Source organism: Daphnia pulex, chromosome 5, assembly GCF_021134715.1.
Source record: "Daphnia pulex isolate KAP4 chromosome 5, ASM2113471v1".
In the NCBI taxonomy this organism is placed as follows: Eukaryota; Metazoa; Arthropoda; class Branchiopoda; order Diplostraca; family Daphniidae; genus Daphnia; species Daphnia pulex.
The window spans coordinates 9,987,495-9,997,277 of record NC_060021.1 but is presented as its reverse complement, the minus strand read 5'-3'; the positions used below and the strand labels follow the sequence as shown (position 1 = coordinate 9,997,277).

The following is a 9,783-nucleotide window of genomic DNA, read 5'->3' as shown; positions in this document are numbered from 1 at the left end:
CTGGAATGGAATGGAATCTGGAATGGAATCTGGAATGGAATGGAATCTGGAATGGAATGCAATGTGGAATGGAATCTGGAATGGAATGGAATGGAATCTGGAATGGAATGGAATGGAATCTGGAATGGAATGGAATCTGGAATGGAATGGAATCTGGAATGGAATGGAATCTGGAATGGAATGGAATCTGGAATGGAATGGAATCTGGAATGGAATGGAATCTGGAATGGAATGGAATCTGGAATGGAATGGAATCTGGAATGGAATAGAATCTGGCATGGAATGGAATGTGGAATGGAATGGAATGGAATGGAATGTGGAATGGAATGTGGAATGGAATGGAATGGAATGTGGAATGGAATGGAATGGAATCTGGAATGGAATGGAATCTGGAATGGAATGGAATCTGGAATGGAATCTGGAATGGAATGGAATCTGGAATGGAATGGAATCTGGAATGGAATGGAATCTGGAATGGAATGGAATCTGGAATGGAATGGAATCTGGAATGGAATGGAATCTGGAATGGAATGGAATCTGGAATGGAATGGAATCTGGAATGGAATCTGGAATGGAATGGAATCTGGAATGGAATGGAATCTGGAATGGAATGGAATCTGGAATAGAATGGAATGGAATGTGGAATGGAATGGAATCTGGAATGGAATGGAATCTGGAATGGAATGGAATGGAATCTGGAATGGAATGGAATCTGGAATGGAATGGAATCTGAAATGGAATGGAATCTGGAATGGAATGGAATTTGGAATGGAATGGAATGTGGAATGGAATGTGGAATGGAATGGAATGGAATGGAATGTGGAATGGAATGGAATGGAATGGAATCTGGAATGGAATGGAATCTGGAACGGAATGGAATCTGGAATGGAATGGAATCTGGAATGGAATGGAATGTGGAATGGAATGGATTCTGGAATGGAATGGAATCTGGAATGGAATGGAATCTGGAATGGAATGGAATCTGGAATGGAATCTGGAATGGAATGGAATCTGGAATGGAATCTGGAATGGAATGGAATCTGGAATGGAATGGAATCTGGAATGGAATGGAATCTGGAATGGAATGGAATCTGGAATGGAATCTGGAATGGAATGGAATCTGGAATGGAATGGAATCTGGAATGGAATGGAATGTGGAATGGAATGGAATGTGGAATGTGGAATGGAATGTGGAATGGAATGTGGAATGGAATGGAATGTGGAATGGAATGGAATGTGGAATGGAATGGAATGTGGAATGGAATGGAATGTGGAATGGAATGGAATGTGGAATGGAATGGAATCTGGAATGGAATGGAATCTGGAATGGAATGGAATCTGGAATGGAATGTGGAATGGAATGGAATCTGGAATGGAATGTGGAATGGAATGGAATGGAATGTAATGTGGAATGGAATGGAATGGAATGGAATCTGGAATGGAATGGAATCTGGAATGGAATGGAATCTGGAATGGAATGGAATCTGGAATGGAATGGAATGTGGAATGGAAGGGATTCTGGAATGGAATGGAATCTGGAATGGAATGGAATCTGGAATGGAATGGAATCTGGAATGGAATGTGGAATGGAATGGAATGTGGAATGGAATGTGGAATGGAATGGAATCTGGAATGGAATGGAATCTGGAATGGAATGGAATGTGGAATGGAATGGAATCTGGAATGCAATGGAATCTGGAATGGAATGGAATCTGGAATGGAATCTGGAATGGAATGGAATTTGGAATTGAATGGAATCTGGAATGGAATGGAATCTGGAATGGAATGGAATCTGGAAGGAATCTGGAATGGAATGGAATCTGGAATGGAATGGAATCTGGAATGGAATGGAATCTGGAATGGAATCTGGAATGGAATGGAATCTGGAATGCAATGGAATCTGGAATGCAATGGAATCTGGAATGGAATCTGGAATGGAATGGAATTTGGAATTGAATGGAATCTGGAATGGAATGGAATCTGGAAGGAATCTGGAATGGAATGGAATCTGGAATGGAATGGAATCTGGAATGGAATCTGGAATGGAATCTGGAATGGAATCTGGAATGGAATGGAATCTGGAAAGGAATGGAATCTGGAATGGAATGGAATCTGGAATGGAATGTGGAATGAATGGAATGTGGAATGGAATGGAATGGAATGTGGAATGGAATGGAATCTGGAAGGAATCTGGAATGGAATGGAATCTGGAATGGAATGGAATGGAAGACTAACAGCTAACTAACAGACTGGTCGAAGGGCATGGGTTTTAAGAAAATTGTCCGCCACATAGCCTACTTCAGTATCGGCCTACGCCTATTTTTTCTTCCCAAAGCAATTTTAAACTACGGGTTTACGGAAGGATAATGTTGTAGTCAAAAACTTGTAATTTTAGAAACAGAGCTCATCTTTCAAAATTGTGAAATTCGATTCCTTTTCGCCAAACGATTGATTTTTTTCTTACTTCCGGTTTAGAACTGAGTCTCTAGCATGATAACTATTGATCTAGGTTATTGTGCATTGTGCTATGCGACTTACGTCACCAGGTTCCCAGTTCCCTCCGGGCCTCTGGTAGTGCCAGTACTTTCCCTACACAGTAAACAGTACACACTTTCCTTTATTTGGTTACATTTGTGATTTTCACCAGCCCGGCCGTTGGTATTTGCTAGTAATTCTGAATCTGTGGAAATGCCCAGAAAATAGCCCTCTTCTTCTTAGTTAATTGTAAATAAACAAGTTTATAAACAAGTGTGTATTTTATTTATTTTGGGGGGAATTTTTACTTGCTGACGGCTAAATTTTAAACTTAAATGAAGTTGCCTGATTTTGTCATTATGAAATAACGATTAATTAACACCATTTTGAAAAATCCGCAATAATTATTCTTTATGGCCACCTAGTAGAGGAATTTTGAACTGCTCTATCGAATCATGCATGATTGCTTGTTGTCGTCTGGCTTATTTCCACGTGGCGAGATGTTAGACCGAACACCGAAGAAAATAAATTATATATTTAAATATAACTGAGATTACTTTGATCTTCTCATCATTATCTTATAGAATTTTGTTTTGAAGACTACGTGAAATGGAAAGAAACTAGGCAAACAGTAATTTTATTGTTTAAGACTAAATTCTGTTGGTTTGGCCTTTGGGGCGCAAAGCTGCATAAAGCATCAACAAATTTTTTTAAAAAGTTTCTGTGTTAGAAACTGATGGCCTGTTGCAACTATTACCCTTTTCAATCACCAATATCTGCATGATAGAATCAATGTTTTTCTGTGCACATGCAATGCTTCGTACAAAGTTTAGCAATGAGCTATATCATAATTATTGCCGAATTTTCTGTTTCCCTTAACTCTCACTAAATTTTTCACTTATTTTAACAGATACAGATAGCAAGGGGCATTAAATATGAAATGGACACATGCATGGAAATATTTCAAAACAGGATGTTGAATTGGGCCAACTATTGGAAGTCCTGAATGCTGCATACGTTTTATTCTAACAAAAGAGGTCACACTATTTTACTGCTTATCATAATTTTCATGAATTCACTTTAAGCTACCTTTCTTGTAGGTCTGAGTGCCATCTTATGCAGGAGAAGTGTACACTATCAACGATAGTTCAGCTTGCAAGAGGAAACTTTTGACTCAAATCTTCAAATTTTTTCAAAAGAAATTAGTAAGCCAATTTATGCAATGCTTGAAATATTTGTTAGACCTAAATTCTTATTTACATTGTTTTTAAAGCTGCCACTCTTTCTACGACCAACATGATGACCAGTACAAGCAGCACTTTGAGATTAGGACTCTACGAAGTTAAAAAACGACTTCAGCCCAAGTACCAATAATCACATTGGTATTAGGGTTTATAGTTAAAATTATTAGTTGGAAGTTGAGGTAAACCAAGAAGAAGATGAAACAGCCATCACATTCAAAATTTCTTTCAAACTTGTTTTATATTATATTCGGTCCGGTCTTTAGAAGTGATCTTCAATTCAACAGCAGCTGCCGAATGGTCCTTGGATTACGAAGTTATTCTTCGTTCAAGATTAAAAATTCCGCGAGGCTCATTTAAAGAATAGTAATCACATGGAACCGTGGACACATTTCAAAAACAAAACAAAAATGTCTTTCATTTTTCTCTTTATTCAGATGTCAATATTGTCAAGCCTTTCATTCGTGACGCCATTCGTGAAATTGTTGGAGCATGACTGACTGTATTCTAGCTAGGTAATATTATTTGTGCAAATTTTTAAGCTAATAAAACTATCTTTATCTTTTGTGATAATGAATAAGCCAGTTAAGTATTAATTACGTTATCTTCAAATAACTTATTAGGTCAACATTTTGGCATTAGATTCCCCCCCTCCCTCAGCATGCATGAAGCACATTTGAAACATTTGAAATTAACACTTACTCTTAGTTACATGAGTTGACTTGCAGAAATGTGAGATGATGTTGTCAAGCCAGCGTCATCACAAGGATTAAAGGGGAGGAGAGACAAAATAACTGTATCAAGGCTATTCGCTACCAAACGATGTTGAGTTCAAATAGATATGATGTTGTCAAGCCCGCGTCATCACAAGGATTAAAGGGGGGAGAGACAAAATAACTGTATCAAGGCTGTTCGCTACCAAACGATGTTGAGTTCAAATTGGGTCAATAAAGGTTACTCCTCCCTTCAATTGCTCCATTTTCATCTGACCTCGAATACTGAAAAATACCTCCAGGGGTTTTGCTGGGGTAAATCGGCGTGCCGATGGGCATTCCAGAGACCAAAAAATGCTCAGTAGTCCACGTATTCGCACGGTGTGCACTTGTCTCTAGTTTGCTGCTGTAGTTTTGCATCTTCACGGATCACACCTTTGCACTTGGATTAATTTCGTTTTATGCATTGCCTACACAATTTGTCGTGGTTTATCTGTAGTGTTTTGTGTCGTAGATTTCGTTTTACTATCTCATCACTATATCAGCACAATTGCATCTGCACTTTGTAGTGTTCGTAGATTGATTCACCTTATTTGTTGTCCACACCAGTAGCTACTTATAATTAGAGTAAGCCAATCTAATTAAGGTTAAAGTTAAGCATAAGTTAACGATATTGTAAGTTAAGCCGTTAAGCTAAGCTAAGGCTATTGTAGGTTAAGCTAAGTTAAGGTTTAAGTTCACGATAGAGTTAGTTGCCAATTTACTGTGGTAGCTCTGTGGTGTAGAAAATTCGTCTTTAGCAATCCCCAACCCTAACGTGTCAACTAATAACCTTTTTTCTTTCAGGAAATTGCAATCTAAATTCAATGTTTTAGCTGTATATATTCTATTTTTGCTTAATTGATTATGGTTTAAAAAAACTATAAAGTTTATCCATCATTTGTCGTTGATGTAATTAGGATCATGGACCGGAGAGGATCGCCGCCGCCACTACAAGATAGGACCCTGGCCCACGGGTCAAAGGTACATTTCATTCGATTTTAAATGCCTTCAACTTCTTTTATTAATGTTTTTGGATTTTCTTTAGACTGGAGAGGATCGCCGTCGCCCTCGTCGCAGCCCTCGCCGCCGCCGCAGCCGCCACCGCCACCACCGGAGACGCTTCAAGATCGCCGCACGCTAGGACCTTCGCCAATGGATCTCAGGTATATTTTTTAATTCTAAGTGTCTAACCATACTTTTTTTATGTACTCTAGATGGGACCCAGGACCAAGGAGGATCGCCGCCGCCACTACAAGATCGTCGCTTCAAGATAGGACCCTGGCCCACGGGTCGAAGGTACATTTCATTTGATTCTGAATGCCTTAGACTTCTTTTACTAATGTTTTTGGATTTTCTTTAGACTGGAGAGGATCGCCGCCGCCGCCGCCGCCGCCGCCACCACCGGAGCCGCTTCAAGATCGCCGCACGCTAGGACCTTCGCCAATGGATCTCAGGTATATTTTTTGATTCTAAGTGTCTAACCATACTTTTTTTATGTACTCTAGATGGGACCCAGGACCAAGGAGGATCGCCGCCGCCACTACAAGATCGTCGCTTCAAGATAGGACCCTGGCCCACGGGTCGAAGGTACATTTCATTTGATTCTGAATGCCTTAGACTTCTTTTACTAATGTTTTTGGATTTTCTTTAGACTGGAGAGGATCGCCGCCGCCACCGCCGCCGCCACCACCGGAGCCGCTTCAAGATCGCCGCACGCTAGGACCTTCGCCAATGGATCTCAGGTATATTTTTTAATTCTAAGTGTCTAATCATACTTTTTTTATGTACTCTAGATGGGACCCAGGACCAAGGAGGATCGCCGCCGCCACTACAAGATCGTCGCTTCAAGATAGGACCCTGGCCCACGGGTCGAAGGTACATTTCATTTGATTCTGAATGCCTTAGACTTCTTTTACTAATGTTTTTGGATTTTCTTTAGACTGGAGAGGATCGCCGCCGCCACCGCCGCCGCCACCACCGGAGCCGCTTCAAGATCGCCGCACGCTAGGACCTTCGCCAATGGATCTCAGGTATATTTTTTAATTCTAAGTGTCTAACCATACTTTTTTTTATGTACTCTAGATGAGACCCAGGACCAAGGAGGATCGCCGCCGCCACTACAAGATCGTCGCTTCAAGATAGGACCCTGGCCCACGGGTCGAAGGTACATTTCATTTGATTCTGAATGCCTTAGACTTCTTTTACTAATGTTTTTGGATTTTCTTTAGACTGGAGAGGATCGCCGCCGCCGCCGCCACCACCGAGCCGCTTCAAGATCGCCGCACGCTAGGACCTTCGCCAATGGATCTCAGGTATATTTTTTAATTCTAAGTGTCTAATCATACTTTTTTTATGTACTCTAGATGGGACCCAGGACCAAGGAGGATCGCCGCCGCCACTACAAGATCGTCGCTTCAAGATAGGACCCTGGCCCACGGGTCGAAGGTACATTTCATTTGATTCTGAATGCCTTAGACTTCTTTTACTAATGTTTTTGGATTTTCTTTAGACTGGAGAGGATCGCCGCCGCCACCGCCGCCGCCACCACCGGAGCCGCTTCAAGATCGTCGCACGCTAGGACCTTCGCCAATGGATCTCAGGTATATTGTTTTATTCTAAGTGTCTAATCATACTTTTTTTATGTACTCTAGATGGGACCCAGGACCAAGGAGGATCGCCGCCGCCACTACAAGATCGTCGCTTCAAGATAGGACCCTGGCCCACGGGTCGAAGGTACATTTCATTTGATTCTGAATGCCTTAGACTTCTTTTACTAATGTTTTTGGATTTTCTTTAGACTGGAGAGGATCGCCGCCGCCGCCGCCACCACCGGAGCCGCTTCAAGATCGCCGCACGCTAGGACCTTCGCCAATGGATCTCAGGTATATTTTTTAATTCTAAGTGTCTAATCATACTTTTTTTATGTACTCTAGATGGGACCCAGGACCAAGGAGGATCGCCGCCGCCACTACAAGATCGTCGCTTCAAGATAGGACCCTGGCCCACGGGTCGAAGGTACATTTCATTTGATTCTGAATGCCTTAGACTTCTTTTACTAATGTTTTTGGATTTTCTTTAGACTGGAGAGGATCGCCGCCACCGCCGCCGCCACCACCGGAGCCGCTTCAAGATCGTCGCACGCTAGGACCTTCGCCAATGGATCTCAGGTATATTGTTTTATTCTAAGTGTCTAATCATACTTTTTTTATGTACTCTAGATGGGACCCAGGACCAAGGAGGATCGCCGTCGCCACTACAAGATCGTCGCTTCAAGATAGGACCCTGGCCCACGGGTCGAAGGTACATTTCATTTGATTCTGAATGCCTTAGACTTCTTTTACTAATGTTTTTGGATTTTCTTTAGACTGGAGAGGATCGCCGCCACCGCCGCCGCCACCGCCGCCGCCACCACCGGAGCCGCTTCAAGATCGTCGCACGCTAGGACCTTCGCCAATGGATCTCAGGTATATTGTTTTATTCTAAGTGTCTAATCATACTTTTTTTATGTACTCTAGATGGGACCCAGGACCAAGGAGGATCGCCGCCGCCACTACAAGATCGTCGCTTCAAGATAGGACCCTGGCCCACGGGTCGAAGGTACATTTCATTTGATTCTGAATGCCTTAGACTTCTTTTACTAATGTTTTTGGATTTTCTTTAGACTGGAGAGGATCGCCGCCGCCGCCGCCACCACCGGAGCCGCTTCAAGATCGCCGCACGCTAGGACCTTCGCCAATGGATCTCAGGTATATTTTTTAATTCTAAGTGTCTAACCATACTTTTTTTATGTACTCTAGATGGGACCCAGGACCAAGGAGGATCGCCGCCGCCACTACAAGATCGTCGCTTCAAGATAGGACCCTGGCCCACGGGTCGAAGGTACATTTCATTTGATTCTGAATGCCTTAGACTTCTTTTACTAATGTTTTTGGATTTTCTTTAGACTGGAGAGGATCGCCGCCGCCGCCGCCACCACCGGAGCCGCTTCAAGATCGCCGCACGCTAGGACCTTCGCCAATGGATCTCAGGTATATTTTTTAATTCTAAGTGTCTAACCATACTTTTTTTATGTACTCTAGATGGGACCCAGGACCAAGGAGGATCGCCGCCGCCACTACAAGATCGTCGCTTCAAGATAGGACCCTGGCCCACGGGTCGAAGGTACATTTCATTTGATTCTGAATGCCTTAGACTTCTTTTACTAATGTTTTTGGATTTTCTTTAGACTGGAGAGGATCGCCGCCACCGCCGCCGCCACCACCGGAGCCGCTTCAAGATCGTCGCACGCTAGGACCTTCGCCAATGGATCTCAGGTATATTGTTTTATTCTAAGTGTCTAATCATACTTTTTTTATGTACTCTAGATGGGACCCAGGACCAAGGAGGATCGCCGCCGCCACTTCAAGATCGTCCCCGCCGCAGCAAAGGACTTCGAAGATCTTTTAATGGTACGGTATAACTATTTCTTGCCTAAGGTTGTGTGAGTGTTTTATCGTGTGAAATGTGTGTGTGTAAGTATGGATTTGTTGTTTATTCCCTATCCAATATACCCTTACCTTCACAATTATGGTATATCATTATGGTCTAGAAATAGTAGTCACTCCAATACCATAATCCTATTTTCCATATGCATCACTCTTTGGGTTAGCCAAGGTAAAAATTTAGTTTTGCTGGTCTAGTTTTAGTTTAGTTATAGTTTAGTTTAATATAAGTTTAGTTTTAGTTTAGTTTTTTAGTGTTCTAGACGGTGGATAAGTGTTTTAGTTTAGTTTTAATTTAGCTTTAGTTTAGTTTTAGTTCAAGATTTGTTTAGTTTGTTGAGTACTTTAGTCTGGTTTAGTTTTATTACAGATAATCGGATAATTGGTTACCATCTAGGTAGTTGTTATTGTAGTTTGGTTTTACCTTATCATTATAAATATAAAAGCCGTTATTAAAAGTGGAAATTGGTAAACATTCCACTTTTTTCCTCTTGGTGTAAATTCTGGCAAGGCCATTCAAGTTTCATCGGCGTTTATGTTCGTTGTTTGATTAACCAGAGGGAACATTGAGGCAATACCGACTACTGCGCTTACTTTTTTCGATGGGCTGTGATAGTCTTATGGGGTCGTTCACATAATACGTAGTGGGCTTTGGGGTGGGGGGGGGGGGGAGGGGGTCAGACAAATTACTTCAAAATACTACGGGGGGAGGGGGGAGCCCGGGGATTTGATACGTAGTAGCAGAGCTATAGACTCCTGGTCTCGGGGGGTCGAGCGAACTACTACGTAATTTCAAGGGGGAGTCAGCCCGAACACTTCAATCTACTACAA

At 42.1% G+C, this 9,783-nt stretch overlaps 2 long non-coding RNA genes across 2 annotated transcripts; one reads left to right on the top strand and one right to left on the bottom strand.

Moving 5' to 3' along the window:
• Nucleotides 1-2,651: 2,651 nt before the first annotated feature.
• Nucleotides 2,652-3,650, bottom strand: LOC124194492. Its single transcript, XR_006874832.1, has 2 exons — nucleotides 3,565-3,650; nucleotides 2,652-3,500 (listed from the first exon to the last, which is right to left on the bottom strand). It is a non-coding gene; the product is annotated as an uncharacterized LOC124194492 (long non-coding RNA).
• On the top strand, nucleotides 2,971-4,529 carry LOC124194491. The gene is made up of 6 exons (XR_006874831.1): nucleotides 2,971-3,106; nucleotides 3,386-3,512; nucleotides 3,576-3,680; nucleotides 3,749-3,898; nucleotides 3,983-4,082; nucleotides 4,154-4,529. It is a non-coding gene; the product is annotated as an uncharacterized LOC124194491 (long non-coding RNA).
• The last annotated feature ends 5,254 nt before the right edge of the window (nucleotides 4,530-9,783 follow it).